Source organism: Metopolophium dirhodum, chromosome 9 (assembly GCF_019925205.1).
Source record: "Metopolophium dirhodum isolate CAU chromosome 9, ASM1992520v1, whole genome shotgun sequence".
Classification (NCBI taxonomy): domain Eukaryota; kingdom Metazoa; phylum Arthropoda; class Insecta; order Hemiptera; family Aphididae; genus Metopolophium; species Metopolophium dirhodum.
The window spans coordinates 24,483,937-24,503,670 of NC_083568.1; the positions used below are offsets into that span (position 1 = coordinate 24,483,937).

General features: G+C 29.0%; 1 protein-coding gene across 2 annotated transcripts in view; it reads right to left on the reverse strand.

Annotated features, from left to right (window-relative positions):
- The window catches only part of LOC132952870 (uncharacterized), a 237,206-nt gene that overhangs the window by 141,662 nt on the left and 75,810 nt on the right, over positions 1 to 19,734 (reverse strand). The gene's annotated exons all lie outside the window — the stretch shown is intronic.

Sequence of the window (19,734 nt, forward strand, 5' to 3'; positions counted from 1 at the left end):
ATGATTCACTAATTAGTTTACCTTAAAGATAGAAGTGAACTAAATTCAATAAGTTTTATCCACTATTTGTTTTTTTTGCAAATTTTGTGTATGTTTTAATATTAATTTATCTGTTTTTGGTAATGACTAATGACTATACTCTTTTTAAACACTACATAGATAGTTTCAATTTTAAGAATTTTATTATTTAGTAATTTTGTATTTAAATATATGTTATAACTTATAATACATATAAATTATATGACTCCTTGATTGAAAATATTGTTAACTTAGTTTTATTTTATAGTTATATATTATATTTATTTTTAGTTTATTTTGTTCTGTCTTGAACCCTACTTAAACCTCAGCCATAGGATTTAGTTATTAGACGAAACCTGTAACATTACAGGTATAATAATATTATTATTATGTTTAGGGTTTCGACGATTGAGGTCATTAGCTTGGGTTGGTACAGTAACTTTGGGGTGGTTGATACGGTCAGTTAGGAACACGTGTATGTGTGGCAAGGTTTTTGCGTACTACGAATCCGGGTGGTCACCCATCCGAGAACTAGTTGCAGCGGCCGTTGCTTACTCTCAATCACATTGCGTGATTGGTGTTTTCCACTGCGCCGCGCCGCGCCAAGCCACATATCAACTATTGTATCAAACATTTTTGTCATTGGTCAATAAATGTATTATTATTATTACTATTAATAATTTAGACTCAATTTATAATTAGGTTAAGTTTTTAAGCAATTCAATATTGGAAATTTCTAAAAACGTCCTATTTGAATTTCTGAAATGTATAGTCACCGGTATGCATGTATAATATATTTATTAAAAAATCTCAGTCATAATATTGAAAGCTATATTTTAAATGGTTGTCAGATTTTTATTTTAGTCTGTGTGAACTTTACTTCTGTGAATAATAATAATATATTAATATGTATTCATATCTGGTAACACGTCTCAATTCGACGTGAACTTTATTTTATAATAATCAAATATGTATTCGTATTACTAAGTTTTTCATAATTAAACTGATATTGTGATAAATTAGGTTTTATAAAGTTTTTAAAAAAGAGCAATAAATACATCTAAAAAGTGGAAAGTAAAAAAAAATTTAATTTTATGTTCTATTGTATAGAATATTCATTTTAACATAAACCTAAACGAACTGTTATCAGGCCCGCCTACATATCTACTACGGTGTAATTATATTACCTATACCACACGACTGTATTAAGATCCCAAATATGAATCGATCTGTGCACATTAATGAGAAATATAAAATTCCAATGACCGACTTAATAACCAACTCTTATAAGTCATGCCTCATGCTATACAAACATCTGCACATGTTTATTAACATAAATAGATAACTTGAGTAAAATATTTATGATTTATAGTATTTAAACTTATCTACTAGGAGTTTTTATAAGTATTATATATACTCTATTCCAAATAAGATCAGGCTTCGGCGGCCGAGTTGTGCGCATGGGCGTGGCTTTGTTCCGTGGCAGCGCATGACGCGCCGCCGTAGTGGGGACGACGTCTGACCGTCGCGAAACGAAAACTGATCGCCGCCGATGCCTGATCTTATTTGGAATAGAGTATATATATAAAACTATTCGATCAGTGTCTGATATCAATAAAACGTAAACGACCAATGCTTATAAAATTTATGAATGTTTACGATTAAAATTAATTCCCTGTTTGTATACACTATATATTTGTTCAGTGAATAATAGGTAATAATTATGCAGAACAGCCATAAGCGCTTTATTTACTCAACTTTATGTGTAGGTACACTATGTTTGAATTCGAAATTACCTATATGTTTACCAATTGCTATAGAAATCTCGATTTCACCCCTCCTCCACTCAATTGAAACGACAGTTCTCAAAAAATTATTTATAAATTAAAATGTATGATTAATTGTTATAATATAAGAGTAAATGCCATTAATATGAGTTAAATAAATATTAAAAAATTACAACTAATGTCAAACAATAGGTATGTGTTTTCAACCTAAATGTATTATATTGGTACATAATAATATTTGCACGTGTATATAATAACAATGATATTATGACGGATAACGATAATTCCGTAGGTTGTACAAATAAGAAATGCGGAAATAAATATTTATAGTATAGGTACTAAAACTACATAAAAAAAAAAATTATAACTTCAAAATATATAATATAATTATACATATATATTATAGCACAGAGTAGTTTATTTAATTTGTATAATGTAAATACATTTATATTTACGAGGCTACTTTTATATTGCAATTAAATTAAATAAATATAGACGTTAATACAAACATTTTTTTTATTCGCAATTTTATATTATTTTTAACCATGCAGTTATGATACAATAAGCATGATTTCTAATAGAATTATTATAAAAATACATGTTTATTTGTTGAAGAAACCATCCTGCGATGATAGTACTTCAGCATAATATTATATATTATACATTAAACATCATACGTAGATTTATTTGCTTTTTTAAAATAATTTAAATATATTCTGATTCATGTCTTTATATATTACAGAAATTTCCCCTCATCCTATACCACTTTTTAAATGCATAAACGTATCGTCGACTTTAAATTTGCACATTTATGTATTTATTTATACATTTGTGATTTGCTCAATTGTTTTTACCCAATCAAGGTTCTTAAGGCGCCCGGTCCAGATGCTATTTTGTCCTCAAAAATACACTGTGCGAGAATAATGATACCACCTTGTAGAATCAACTAAATTTCATAATTTTTTTTTTTAATTGCTAGAGGGAAATATTCTGCAGCCCGAATCGATCTCTGTTTTTCAATAATTTATTCCCAAACTTTATAATATGTCTAAAAAATACAAAATAAAAAGAATTTTTTACAGATTTTTTAATACAATTATTTGAAAAAAAATACAAAATCAGAGATTGATGCGGGCTGTAGGAAGTCTTTTATTTCAGATAAAAAAATAGTCATCAAAATCCGACATTTCTACAAAGCTTGAGAGTTATTCCCGTAAAGTCATTTTTTTAGATATAATACACCCTATCAACCCCCCTCCCCTAAATATGTATCGGGTAGTAGATTAGGTGGCAAATAAAATATAAAATTTAATTTTCAAATTTTATAAAATTGTGGACAATTTGAAAAACTGGCACTGGGACCCTTAAATCAAATTAAATGAATCCGTGGAATATATATTGATTTAAACTAATTTATAAGTAATTCAGATAAATTTACAGAAAATGGAGGTTATACGTTTATATAACCACTCTTTATATTGGCTTTAAATTATGTACTTGCTAAATAACAATCAACATAACTTAATTTTTCAGGAGATAGTGGGCTTTATCTTATTTGTATTATATTATGTCCATTGCTTTTCTTTTTGGGTAATTTATCATTCTAACCAACAATTATCTTGCTCGGATAAAAGCGTACAATAAATTTTCGCACGAAATAAGTCAACTCAATTTGTTGTATTCGCTATAATGATGTTTATTTATTACAATAAATTTAAAAAGTATGTCTTTTTTAATTTCAAGTTCATGGAACGTTTAAAACTTAATACAAAAATCGGCATCGTCAGATAATAATATTAAGGGATCCATTGATACCGATATTCATAAATACAATACATAATAATAAAATAATATTAAGAATTTTAAATAATTTCCTATACGTCTTATAATTTAATATTTAATAATTTCAATTACCTATGGAATTTTTTTTTTCAAAAATATCTTTTAAACATTTGCCTCACATATTACATAATACGATTACCACCTAAAATCTCAAAAAAAAAATGTTTTCGTCTAGGTACCTATCTATTGCGCAAACAATATAAAATATGTTTAAAATATATACACATATTATTATAATATTATCTTGGTTTGAAATGACGGACGCAAACACAAAAACTCAACGTTAACATACACTATTGTGACTTGTTTCACCTGTCGTTGGTCGCGTCTTTTTTTTGTACTTCTTTGGTCTCGTGTCGAGAGATTCTCTCACTTTTTTTCAATATGTCATGATATAATATTTTAAACTAATATGTTTTAAACCAAAACACATTTATTATGTAATTTGTATCAACAATATTATATTCTGTTATGTTTACATATAAACTATTTATATTTCAGTATTTATATTTTCTTTTATACATAATATTTTGGTAAAATATTTTTATTTTTTTTTATTTATATTTTTAGATTAAATGTATCTGAGGTATAGCAAAGCTACTAGGAAATAAACCTTTATAAAAGACGGCGGTGAGTAAAATGATCTCGTAGTGGGAGAATCTCTCACCACGCGACCAACAACGGGTTAATCAGAGCTGTTATTCATGTCAAACGGCAACAATATAGGTACCTGGTACATGTAAGATTGTTAATATTTTATGTAAATCAAACAGTTAAAAAAATATGGCAATAATAATAATAATCGGCGCGAGCTTACTTCTGAAGAAAAAAAATGATGTCACGGGTAGTACTGTAATCATGTTTACTATTTACCTAAGTGTTTCACTTAGTATTAATACATCGTTATATTTTTATTGTAAAACACATAAATATAATATATTATCTTCATAATTTATTATTAAACAATTTTTAAATATCGACAAAAATTACAATCCTCATATTATCTTTAGTTTTTATCAATAAAGATTTTAATGGATACCTATTTTTCCAGTGATTATATTTCTAAACATCAAAATGATAATGGGCGTTAAGATAATATTGTTTGAGAAAAAATAATAAATTTTAAATATTTTAATACCTAACTTGGCATATGAGTACGCATATGAGTACACTACCAAACGTGTGCAGGTATATTAGGTACAATTAATAACCTTAACATACTACTCGTGGGTACACCAATGGAATCGAATTCAACATGGGGCGTACGTAGACATAATATACGATGTATGTACGTCATATATACTCGTACGGTCAGTCTCGCAGAGATTCTGTATAACTGACCTATATAAGATTGATCGTCACGCATTCGCGGTCGCCTCCAATCTGAACCAGGACGGTGAAGAATAGTAGACGCAATATAGCTGCGACCTGCAGGTACCGCCTATATTATATATATATAATAATAGACAGCATTTGGAGTGGGTGGGGAGGTGGTTCAGCTGGAAATCCATTTCGGAGAGGAAAAAAAACACTAGGCCGTTCAATTATCTACCGAAAGAGTGTGTTTGACAGATAGTTCGACGCGTGGTAAACGGCGAGCCGAACTTGAAACGTCCGACCGCGTGTATATTATACGGAAGACGCCTCCCCCCATCCCCATTCTGACATCATCACGACCGTTGAAATATAACGCGACCAGCTGAAACTTAAGTTCCGTTATATTATTATTATGTTTGCGCGTGTGGTTATTGTTCAGAGTGTGGCACGTTGCTAACGAGGCCACAAAATTAATAATATTGCGTTCTCGGGGAGGGAATCAAGCGGACGGAAAATAAAAGGCGGAATCCGCCGCGGTCCCGACGTTAATAACGCAGTGAAAACAATAAAAATATATGGATTCTTGTTTGCCACCACTATTTCTGGTTGAACGAACGATCCAAATGACAAAAAAAAAAAAAAAAATCACGAGAGCAATTAAACGGGGTGGATTCTTTTTATTATATTATTTATCCCAGGAACACACACACACACAACCAACAGATACGGAAAAAGAATATCTCGAAAACTTGACCTTTTTATTATACCTACGCGTAATATATACTTATGTTTTTCTATTCTTACGTACCTATACATACAGTCGGAAACGCCATAAAAATAAAGAGGAGCTTGGTCACGTGTAAAAAAAAAAAACAAAAAACGAATAGAAGACCGACGGAAAAGCTATTAGTCCGTCGCGCGGACGGAGAGGGAAAACAATTTGTCGCCGTTGGAATTGTTCTAACGTAAAAACATCGTATCGTACGTATCACTTAAATATATATATATGTGTAATATATGTATACGTATGTAAATATTATGCACACGTGTTTGCGAGTATAATGTCTGCGCTGTCCAAACGCAATAGAATAGATTTTTGAACCGGACGGACGACTATTACGTACATGCGGAATTGTGCCCCAGGGAGCTTTGCGAAACGGCCTTTGCAGAATATATGCTGATGGATGGCCACGGTCCGCGAGAGGTTTACTGACGGTATAGTGTACACGGTCACATTTGGACTCGAGCCATCTCGATACACTATATTATTATATGCTGCGGGAGGAGGTGTATTTCTTGCCGGAATTCACGTATAATTGGCGATATTATATTATATTGTGATCGCATATATAGTACACGCGCAAAATTTACTGTGCGCGCGAAACGACTAATTAATCATAAAAATTGTACAACCTACATATTATTATTATACGACAACTGTAATGGGTGTGGGTGTATATATTATTATGTTTTTGTTAAACATTAGAAACGTATTTTTTGGCTATTATACCCGTTTATAATATATCTAATATGATATTCATATTTATCGTTTGCCGGCTCACGTAGCTTATGATTTATTGGTTTACGACAAGTGCGTTTGAAATCATCTACATTCAAAACATCTGTATATAAATTACACACGTGTGAACTATGCAAGAGCAGTAGAGCATTAAACTCCAATTATTTTAGGCTTTTGTCCACAATTTCCAAGGAGGTCACAACATTTCTGATGAATATGAGACTAGCTCAGCTCACTGGGCTCGGTGATTTTTAATAAGTAATTTGTCAAGTGGATCTACATCTTTTCCATTTTAAAACACAACAACTGTACATGGATTTTAAAATCAGGAAATCTAGCTGATGTCACTGTATCACATAGTCTTCCATTTTAATTAACATGTGTGTTCTTTCCCAATGGTTACTAGGGCCGTTAATTTTATTTCTTATGTATACGAGTCGTTTGATTTGAGGGTTGGTGAGCTACTCTCAACCTAGATAAGATCCTACTTGAGCGGACGCAGGCAGTTTATTACTTTATTTGGTAAAACATTAAAAAAAATGTCAGGTCTTAAACAGCGTACATACATTTTATTTTCGATGTTTTCATAAATACCATTTATTCAGTAATTTAATCCACGTTGTGTTCTGATTTTTTTCCGATGAAGCTAAGATTTCTTACTACGTATATAGTCAGAGGATACCTACTGCTAACAAGAATCGTTAGGTTAAAATTACTTCTGGTGTAATAACACTCATATATCATCTCTAAAAAAATTTAAATATAAAGTTATATTTATTTATCGGAAACATTTATCAAACTCTTTCTGCGCTTTATAGCCTTAAAAAGACAAATAGACCGATAATCATCAACGCTGAATATTTTAGGGGAAAGAGAATAATTAAATAATTAATAAACCATTCATGTTGAATGTCATAGAAACGTCTAAATGTGGATAAATAAAGTTTACCAAAAATTCACTGCCTAAACCCAAATATATTAAGAAATTTAGAAACCATACATATACTAGCTTAAGCGAGAAATATACCGTATTTGTTTATTTATTGTGATTAAACGGGCGAGCCCAATTACTATAGTTATGTGGAAACATAAAATACAATATACAGTTTACGATATTATGAGAGGTATAAATATAGATCTGAGTGATTAAATGACTAAGATATAGACTAAAAGAAACAAAAAAGTTACATATAAAATTTTTTTTTTTTGTCATATTTGTTTTTTATTTGTACAATCTGTATAAAAATATAATTACAATAAGCACAATGGAGGGGTAGTACAATTATAGGGCATTGGTCATGGTTGGCTTGAAAAAGAAGCTATTCATTAATAGCACTTCATAACAGGATGGTGGACTAGTCGACTAGTAGGTCACGGCACCAGCTACGCTTTAAACATCGGCCAGGGTCGCCCGGGATTGTTAGGGAAGATAGGTTTTGGATGAGAGGGTTTCGGTGATTTGAAAGTTTAAGGTGGAAACGTTTATATAGGGTTTTGGTGACGTTTTTTACTGTCGGAATGAGGAGGTCCCTGTAGAGGGTATCATTTGTAACATAAAAAGGGGCTTTAGTTATCTGCCTGAGGCATTTGGACATATACAAATATCATTATTAAAATTATTAACATGTTGCATGGTTCTAATTATTAAAGGAGAATTTTCACCATAATATAATGTCCACTGGAATAGCACATAAAAAATGTTGACCTGTCTAGTCTTATGGGCAGGAACTAAAAATGTTAATATCGATAACAGATCTGAATAAAGTAAATTTAGCCATTCACTTGTACATAAAACATATTATATCCGTATTTATCCTTCTGACTTGTAAAGTGATAAGTTTGAAACATAATAATTAATATGTATATGATGTGTGAGGTGGACGTTGAATATTCCATTTCTTACTTATAAGTCTTAAAAAGCGACTTTGAATCGCCTCAAGATACTGAAGTGGACTAGAAGGAAAGGAGACCAAATTATAACACAAAATATAATCCATATAATCTATAACTGATCAAACAAAGGCGCAGTAGACTGTTTTATTGGCTAGTGGATTATCAAAATGATCACAGCTCTGATTTATTAAGCCTAGCAATGAGGTTGCTCTATTTTGAATATGTTTGCAAATTATTACATCACAGAAAGCAAAGCATATTATAGTCAACAATAATAAACTAATATGTCATAGTAAACTTGTTCATGATAATCATGGACATAATTTTAGGTACATATGACCCAATTTGTATTTAATATTTTTTTTTGTGAAATCATTTAACATGTGATACACGTTGACAAACATAATAATTTTGATTATACTGTCAAAATTGAACGTGTGTTTGACTCTTTAAATTACCTTTATGTTGGCTTTTATCACTATTTACTGATGCTCAAAGTAGGTAATATTTTATTTTTAATAATTTTAATAATAGGTTATGCATGTATAGAAATAATTAAATTTTTTTAGTATAATACACTTTATTATGTTTATTTATAAAAGTTATTCTGTAAGTGTTTTATAAAAAAAGAAAGTATTTTATTTTATATCAAATAATCGTTTATTTTTATTAAAACAAATTTAAAAACAAGTAAAAAAAAAATAATCAGTTTATATTTTATCTTGTTTGAACCACCACTAACCTCTAATCTAGCTGAGGGTATTTAAAATGTTAATTAGCTTTAAAACTATATTATAATTAAAATATATATATACATATATATAATATACTATACATATTTTTATTTTATAAAAAAAAATATTTAACTCAGCAAAGACTTATATAATTCATATATCAATTAAAAAAACTTATATAATATATAATATTTATTTTATTATTTTTATAATAAATCCCAATTCGTTTTAAAATTAAATTTGAATAACATTCATCATATTTAAGAAGAACTATTTTTATGTATTCGTATTGAATAATTGCTGTTCAAGTAAGTATAATATTATGTATAATATAGTATAATATAAGTAATAAATGCCATAATCAATTATTATTGTATTGTTGTTTTTCCGTCATGACGTCAAGTCGGTGGTTGTGGTCGGATATTCCTTGACAATGTATTCCGTGACCAATTACTACAATTAATTGTAAAACCATTCCAAGTAACCCTAAACTGGTAAAAGTAGTGCATCCTACTAATAAGTTATGTCAATAAGTCGATTAAGTACCCATTAATTTCAATTTGTATTCTATTTTTTTCTAAATTAGTCCTGATGTCAATAAATACATTTTAATACCATTTCTCAATATATTAAACAGTGTTTGTGTTACTTATTTTATTACATATTTTCTAAAGTTATAACTCAATGTTTTTTTCAAGACTGAGGTAGAATCAAAATATAGTCTCTGGTGTTTGAAAATAAATTTTTAAATGTGGGGTAATATATCGCTTATGTTGATGAATGTGTTTAGAAATTGTGTTTTGGAACTTATTCTTAACATTCAGTTGATAGTTAAAGTTGTTATTTATTTATAAATTGAATAATATATAGGTAATCTTTTTTGGTAAAAACTACATAAGAAATATGAATTATTTTGAATTTATTATTGATTTATTAATAATATCTATAACCAATAAACTATACTTATATTTTTAAAAAAATAACTAGTTTATATTATATATCACAATCTTATTTATAAATAGATAATATGAAGAGTATTGTATAAAAATATTTAGTTTTATAATTATACGTGTATATTGTTATGTATATACCTATATATTTGTGTATATCAATTTATCATACATGAATAAAATTAATATTATTTTTTAATTTAACGTCCAATTATTAAATCATAATATTGTATATTTGAGTCGTTGACATAAAAACAATTGAAACTGAACGATATTAATATTTTCAAAAACATAATTCATAAAATACAACTTACTGATACTCGTACCGCAAATACAAACAACATTATGAAGATAATATAAAACCACAGTAAATAACAACAAAATAATATTCAAATATAATAAATATAATAGGTATATTATAACAATAAATTAATAAAATATATTGATTCGACTAAATACAATGCAATCGCTTTCTTATTTAAATAAAACCAAATTAGATAACGTGGATAATATCCTTATATCTAGTTATACATTAATTATAATATACCTACTATGTAATAATTATTGTTAACTTTCTTAATTGATAAACAGACAAATTAACTCCACGTCACGAAATCATAATTTTGAAGATTGAAACATTTTACTGTTCTTAAACTGTTTCCTTCACAATAAAACACTCAACATAGAGCAAATCTATGTTTCATGTTGTTATTTAAAATGATTGTTTTATAATAGGCATATTTTAAGTATTATAATAATATTTGATTTAGAAACCATCACGCATAAGCAATATACATTTCATTGACTTTTGGAATGTGTTTGTTAAATTGTAACGGACTTTATTCATCAACCATAATATTACTAGAAAATTTATCGTTATACACAGCAATGTAATGTAAATAATATTATTATACGATAGATTCGATCAGCCACAATATTGTAACATTACAATTATTGTATTCTAATCACAAAAATAACCGTAGTAATGTAAGGTTTACAGTACCACATATTATAATGCTGAGCTAATTACTAGCTACTTTAATATTATAAGCCATAATTTTAACATAAGCCATTGGCGACGACCTGTCAGGCGCACGTGATCCTATCGAAAGGGTCTAGCATACAATATAGGGGAGTTCCTTGTGGAGCTCTCGGATTCAGTCGTCACAATAATTCATTATTTAGCACTTAGAATAATGTTCATTGGAATATACTATAGGACTTGGAACAATTTTATTAATCTGGGAATTGAAATATTCGAGGAACATTATTATTTAGATTTATAATATCGTATAATATTATGATCATCGGAACTATATTTCATTCAATACTATTTACGAATTTTTAGCCATGTAAATGTAATTTATTTTTAATTAAGTATTTGTTTACATTAAAGCAACTACTCAATCAAGTACCAGGCAGCTTGCATTAATTTATACAATAATATAACTATAGACCTTTTGAAATCTTGATTTCTATAAAATAATGCACCACCCTTTGAACTTCTATTATATAATTATTATTATTATATTGGATACAAAAACAATACATGATATAGCTAAAACATATAAACAATAGGAAGGCCTTCCGATTTATTTAATTGAATGAGTTACTGGGTCAAATTTCAACAATGAACCATAACCTGAGGTTCAAAATTTTTAGCAATAAACCTTGACAGTATTTTGTCACGTATAACTTTTCTGGGAACGAGAGAGAAAAAAAAGCAATACGAACACACAAAACGACATTTCACAAGTGTCAGATTCATATACTAGATGTTTGTTGTTTGCACCCTCTTTTCAGTTCTATTGTCATGTAAACCCGGACTTCCCTTTGCATCGCCACCGCTGCATAATCCTCTGGCACACAATTTTCACTTTCATACTATCAACCTTGCCCGTGCGGTGTTGTCTGACAGTAGGATGATATACAAACGAGTCATGGATAATAGCAAAAGTTTAAACACCTAATACGTTTGATGATTTTCATTGAAAAAGGAGAAAAGGGGGAAAAATATGTGAAAACAATGGTGAGTCCATCTCAGTCCATTCTCCCGTGCACATAAACGTTTCACGGCATATTCCTATACACGATCTTAGTTTTAACTTTTCTCCTCATCTGCACAACGTCACCGCACGGAAGCAAAAAAAAAAAGAAAAAAAAAACCATTGAATTCGCATCGGTTCGCGCGCGTATATTTCGAGACTTTGAAGTGTAGACGGGTCGTTTATGTACAACAGATCGCCCTCAGATAGCCGGACGACTGTTGATTCAGCTGGTTAACCGTCAAAAGGAGCTAGTCGAGAGAGGTCGTACCCAAGCGCTGTCCAATTACAGTACCTGCGGCGTTCGGTACCAGCGAACAACGAATCAGTTTCTGAAATTGCTATTCCGCATTTAGATAAACATCAATGATGTTCATCCCTCATGTCTCTTATTCGCAGAGAGTATTCCCAACATTTTTACACATCGAACGTGTATAATAATATCGGCATGTAACATGTACGTATAAAATTAGAACATTATTCTGATATGATATATTAATGAAACATAAAATATAATATATCAGTGCTCACCAGCATCATGGAACAACAAAACGAATGTTGGTTACGTAGGTATTCGAATATAGCTGGTGGTCGGTATACTCGGTAGTAATATTAAGTAGGCGCCTATATATTATAATTACCTGCTAGAAAAATGTATGGACAACAAAATTGTTTTCGCCTTTCTATGTAACAAAATTTTGGACATTAATATGTGAATGCATTGGGTAAATAAATAATAATTAATAGTTATTCCTAATAACACGCATAGTTGCCTAATGACTATTGTTTGAATACAAGTATTTGTAGAATTTTACTCGTACAATAGACACAACAATAGAAATTAACAGCAAATATTATGTTTTGAACTATAGTATTCACAGAATTACAACTGCTTCGTGAAATACATTATTCGCAATTTATATCGTTGGGTAATTTTTTTTTCGTGGAATTTATTAATACGCAAGCGAGCATTTATATTATTGTACCAATAATTATACTTTGCCTCTATACATAGTAGGAGAAAAATAGAAATATAATTTAAAAGGTATTGTCAAATTCAATTGCACAATCAAATAAAAAAGTTACACAACAAATTATTATGTTTCCGCTAACGCAAGTAAAATACGAAAATAGAAATACAGCAATGACGCCATCTGTCCAGTAAAATACAAAAAACAAATAAAATCCCGTTTGAAGTGTGGTAATACGAAATATTAAAATCAGTAATAGGTATAACCAATGTATTTAATAATTATTGAAAACAATACCTACTTAATTATTTTAGAATCTGAGCGAAGCGATGAATATATTGATTTTACAATGATGTGTGTTTTTTTTTGTGTGTCTGACATCACTTTTTAGGACGGTAAAAATGCTTGGATCTTCTTCAACAGTAACTTTTCTGATAGGAAAGTGAATCTAGTTGGTACTTTGTGCCAAAGTAAAAATTTCCCAGTAGTTTTTAAAAGCGCCGTGAAAAACTAAAGAAAAACGGGAATTTTTAAGCAAAATCTGTTTTCGAGAAAATCTATTTTCGTTTTTGGTGCAACTCGAACACAAATTGCCATAGGTACATGAAAATTTGACTGAATGTTTATATTAGCATTTTCTATACACCATAACATTTTTCAAATATTTTGACTCTTTTTGAACTGTTTACGGACATTTTCAGTTTCCATTTTTTTTAGTTTTTTTTTTCTATAAATATCAATAAAATTTTATTTGTTGGTTAAAAAAGCTTGAAAATTTAATAAAAGGCTCCTAGGTTATTGTTTCAAGGGCAAATGAAAAAAATTAAAAATCCATAGTCACAATTTTTTTTTATAAGCATCTAAAGTTCAAATATTGACAAAATACGAAAAAATGACGACATTTGCAAATTATTTTGAGTTAAAAATTCATAAAAAATGTTCTTTTTAAATCTAAGATTTGAAAATGTAATACAAGATTCCTCATAAGTTTGTCTACCTTTATCAAAAAAAGCATCTAAAGTTCAAATATTGACAAAATACGAAAAAATGATGAAATTTGCAAATTATTTTGAGTTAAAAATTCATAAAAAATGTTCTTTTTAAATCAAAGATTTGAAAATGTAATACAAGATTCCTCATAAGTTTGTCTACCTTTATCAAAAAAAAAATGTCTACAAGATAGTCAAATTAAAGTCAAATAGGTTATATATAAATTAATATTAACCTTAATATCATCAAAAATATACTTAGTCTGACATGGCCTATCATAAGCTGACTGACCATTTTCGCTCAGAATCGTTTTTCTTATAGAATGATATTATATCATTGAATTCAAATTTAACATCATCCATTACAGTGACTTGTAACCAACTATACAGTAAAGCGACATCCACTTACCCACCTTTTTTGGTTATTCAAATGTACATAAAAAAGCAATGTAGCTTAATATAATATAGACTTAAAAACTAAAATCAAAATGCCTGATTTCCCATAAACCATAACACGCTACTCGATATTTTTCCTCTATAAGGAAAAATCTATGAATCATAAATATGTTTAATTCAATAAGTAACAATGGTTCATGACAACAAAAACCTTACGAAAACATCGTTCAGAAACAAAAAAATCTTGTATCCAGCTCAAAAACATATTTATGTTAAAATAATAGTGAATATAAGTTTCAATGGTAACCTGCACAATGTAATCAAACGATTATTTGTAATATGTGTGCTACAAAATTCAATCGTTTTTTTTTGTGCGTTATTTGACTTTTGTGTTTACTTTAACACATCAAATCTGTCACAGCAACAAATGTCGGAATTTTCAAGTGCAGAGCAATTAATTTCACTTCAGCTTCGCAAGTACATAATATTATTACAACGAAGTACCTACATATTATTTTAGCTGTAACTAATTGAACATTCAGACATCAATTTATTTTCAATAGAACTTTTAGAAAACTCCTCGCCTTTGAACTATATTGGGTCGGGGCGACATATAAAGGGACAGTTGGTCGTTCTTTGATCGTTCATTACATCGTATAATAATTGTAAATAAAAATTATAATATTTTTATGGATAAATTTAAATCTACATTAAACGCAATTCTAAGAAAATGTTATTGTTACGATTGTGGCTTAATGAATTTAGAGTGTATATAGATTTTGCAACGATAAACATTGGGGATATGAAATTACTCAATATTACAGAATCGTGTAATAGGCCCTTGTGTAACTAGTGGTATTTTTTTTTCCACCAATAACTCGACATTTATTTTATGGGAGTTGAGCTTTCTTCTATTTCTGAGCGTCCTATTAAAAAGCAATCGACGAATATTATTTTGAAAATATTTATAGCTATAATGCATATTCGTGTATGCTATATAGCATCGTTCGATATCGCCAGCTCTGAGGCGAATATTTCCGATACAATATCGAAATTATGTTAATCATTTTAAAAAATATGACATTTTTTTTTCATCGATCGGCTGGTCCGACAATGATCATTACGTAGGTACGCTGCATGACAAATTAATGTTGAGTTATATTTTTATGATGTATGGACACAGCTCTAAATTATAGACTTCGTGAATAGCCCAATAACAATAAAATTGCGATATAAATTTAATGGACGAAATATTTACGGGATTGAATCATATGAATACTTTTGTATTTTGATTTAGAACGATTAAGGTAAGTAATATTGTAATATTGTTGAAAACGAAAGTAAAGATATAGTATTTTGGTTATTAAAGTTAATCGTGAATTAAATATCCACCGATAAAATGAAACCATTCAACTGGTTTAGCTGTAATTTTCAATTACGTAGACGGTTTGCTACCTGTTCGCTTTGAACGAAATATGATTAAATTTTCAAAATATCAAGGTGTAATACGTAATATTGAGTCTATTTTCGATTCATAATTGAATATATTAAAGCTTATCCGTTATTATTCCCGAACAGTGGTAGGTACATACTGAGTGGTAGGTTAACGTTAATTTTTCGCATAACATTACATATACGACTTGTGTAAAAGCGGAACCAGAGTCCAGACGAGTTTCCATGTTGAGGATGAGAATAATATTATTGATGACATTTATAGGAACACAGAGGAAAACATTTTCTCAGAGCGCATAATATTGAAATCTGTAGTTTTAGCACCTAAAAACTAATGTTGTACTTTGATCAATAATGACGTTGTAAATCGTTTGCCTGCAAGCGAATCAAAAGCTTATCAGAACAACTTAGGATAAAATAACCTGTGAGTTGAGTTTTCATTTTTTTCGTTTACAAGTGGTTTACCACCTCATAAGTTAACATTTAAAGTAAATTCCGTTATCTTAATTAACACTCATCATACATTTTGTTGCAATTAAGTATTAGTTAAGTGAATTCAATTATGATAAGAGTTGCGTGAATTTTTTTTCTTTAGCACAACTGAGGTGGGAACTATGATAGTATTACTTCCGCCCAAAAGAGTTCTGTGACTTATTATATATATCAGTGGCGTAATTAGAAATTGGTCCTGGAGGAATAGAAATTTTTTTACACACAAAACACTAAATTGTCTAGTATGGTGCTGAGTGTTATATATAAATTATAAAGGCTCTGGGGGGATTTACCCCCCTCATCGTCACCTTAATTACGCCCCAGTACTACTATTATATATTTATATCATTCAATTTTCTGAGAACAAAGTTTCCAGTTATTCCCGGTTTTGCAATAAAAATTAATAAGTCACAAGGATAATATCATTTGATACAGTTGGTATTTTATTTAAGTGACAATTTTTCACACACAGCCAAGTTACTATGTCACAGCAATTACTTATGGTTAGTTCTTAATACAATTTCAGCACAAATTTATTGTTTTCTCATTCAGATAGATAAAACGATTTTACCTAAAATCGTTTTTTATGATTTATGAGTAAAATTATAATAATTATTATTATTATTATTACAAAAACTATATAGAGGATAATATTTTTGAAGGTTTAACATTAAACATATGTATGAGTTTTATATTTTATTGTTATTTGACTTTGAAATCAACAGTATAAAAAAAAAAAATTGCAATTTTAAATTATGTTTGATTATGACAAACATACCCTCAAAAATATTATTCCCTATATTTTTTTTAAGTGTAATTGTAATCTAAGATTACTCAAAAAAAAATAAAATAATGAGTTTGAGAGAATCCGTTTTGTTTATGTAACGAATGAGCAAGAGAGAGAAAACAAACAATTCACTGAGATCCTATATTGATGGGTTGCGATTTTAAATTTCTGAATACATAGGACAAGAGCGTTTAGCTAACCAAAAACATTGCACACACCGAAGTTACAGACTGAAAATTAAATTAAATGCGAGTTAAATGCAATATAAATATTTTTTCAATTATTAAAAAAAAGTCTTGGAATTGTTGCAATCATTATTAATAGCTACAATTACCTAAGTATACGTTTATATTTAATTATAATTTATTTTTCATGGTCTCTATCATAATATATAGAACCTCTCCTCTCGCAGAAAAAAGTCACAACAATAAATTATGGCCGAAAAAAAACACATTCTCAACCAACTTGGTGTTTCGGAGAAAGATTGTGCACTTTGTCAACAAAAAGTTTGCAAAAGGAGAAAAAATAATTTCTTTTTCAAACATGAATCAATTCAATTTTCATTCTAAATTTTAATTCAAACAAAAAAAAAACCGAATATTGTTTTAAACTTATTTTAAGTGTGTAAATAAATCACAGCAATTAAATAATATGGTTTTTCTAGTCATGTTTTGATTTCTGTACGAAACTAATAATCGTCATTTCTCCTACCTACATAAATCTCTAATTTTGTAATATATTAAACTTGTTAAATGTTCATAAAAAAAAAAATAATGAAATAATTTTGAAGAAAGAAATTTCTTATTATTTCGATGTTTATGCCATTATTATTATTATACCTATTTTATATTTTTAGTACGCCAAAAAATGAAGAAAATAGGCGTTAATGGGCATAGTTTTTTTTAATTTATAGGTGGAACTTTTGAAAAGTAATAGCCAGGTTAGTTAATTAAATTTTAAAACCACCGGCTATATTGTGAGTACCTACCTACTAATTTGAAAATATTACCGTCAAATGCCGTTCCAACATTAACAACCTGAGTTAGATTAAAATGAAATAGAAATAGAAACTCTCTACCACACCAAAGAGTCCACTTTTTAGTGTTTTTACCCAATTTATAGAAACAGTGTTCATTACGGATATGGTCGCTGCATGTAGATGAACTTGATTGGTATTCTCAGTAAATTATGGTATGGAATGACAAATTTAATATGTCAATATATGTACTCTAAAAAAGGTCATTGATAAAACCAAGTCTCGTTTAACTCCAGATAAAAATTTATCGATTTCAGAATTTGTACAATGGTGACAAATATTATGGTTTAATAGATTGTATTTAATTAACAACCTACAAAGTTACTTTAACTGTGAAAAGTGAGAAAAAACTACTGGCTAAGAAAAAAAATAAAGTATTACATAACAATAATATGACTGTCAGGAATAATAATGTACAGCTACGCATGCGCTCGTCTTCGATATTACACATAACAAACTTTTAACGAGAAACGAAGGTGTTACGAACGTGTCAGTAGACATCGATTCTATTTTAATACTTTTTACACGCTGTATGTCATACACATATAGATAATATATTATATATACCTATATATTATGATCTAATATCATATTATATTATTATACATAGACGACGATGTTTTTAAAAGGTTTGCTAGGGTCAGGCACCGTGAAGTGCGTACCCGACCATTTGTTAACACTTTTTTGATCCTACCACCAATAACTGACGGGCTATGACATACGTACGATAACGATATTTTAAATTCTCTCCCTCGTCTGTCCGATGTGCAATCCATATGGCGAAACTACATAATATGATGTTATCGTCATCGACATATATCATTTTTGTGCGAATGCAGTGAGTCGGTGACGGTTATAACCTGGTAATAGGTATATCTACGCCGAACTATCATAATAATATATTGGCGCGGTTAAATATACTTCCATTGATACGAGAGAAATAAGTCCTGTTTTTTGCCATATAAGTATAATGATGAATTCTAAACCAATAATTGCATATAAAAATGGTGTACGTGAGAGGGGTGATTGAATTTTAAATATTATTATTTATGTTTTTGTTTATATTGAGTAAAGATGTTCGAAGATTTTTAAAACGATTACAATAAGTAGCAATGGTTATAATATTTAAAATTATAACTACCTAGTACCCGTTAACATAATTCCACTATATTCAGTTAAATTAATGTTCGTATTCAGTTGAATTAAGAAATTACGCGAAAATTATTAAAATATATAAACATTTGTATAGACAATGATCACTTACATCAATTCCAACAACTATGAGAGTATGCCTCTCTGCCCGAGTCTAGTGCCATAACAATATTTTAGGAACATTTAAATGTTTTAAAAATACAAAGGAGTTCTGATTTTAAGAACAGAATTTTGAAGATTGATTACTATATTAAAATTTTTTGTAGCTAACCAATATATACCTATCATTATGAATATCATAATATAATTATAAACTATGACTTATATATAATTTATCGTCGATGGCATATAGTA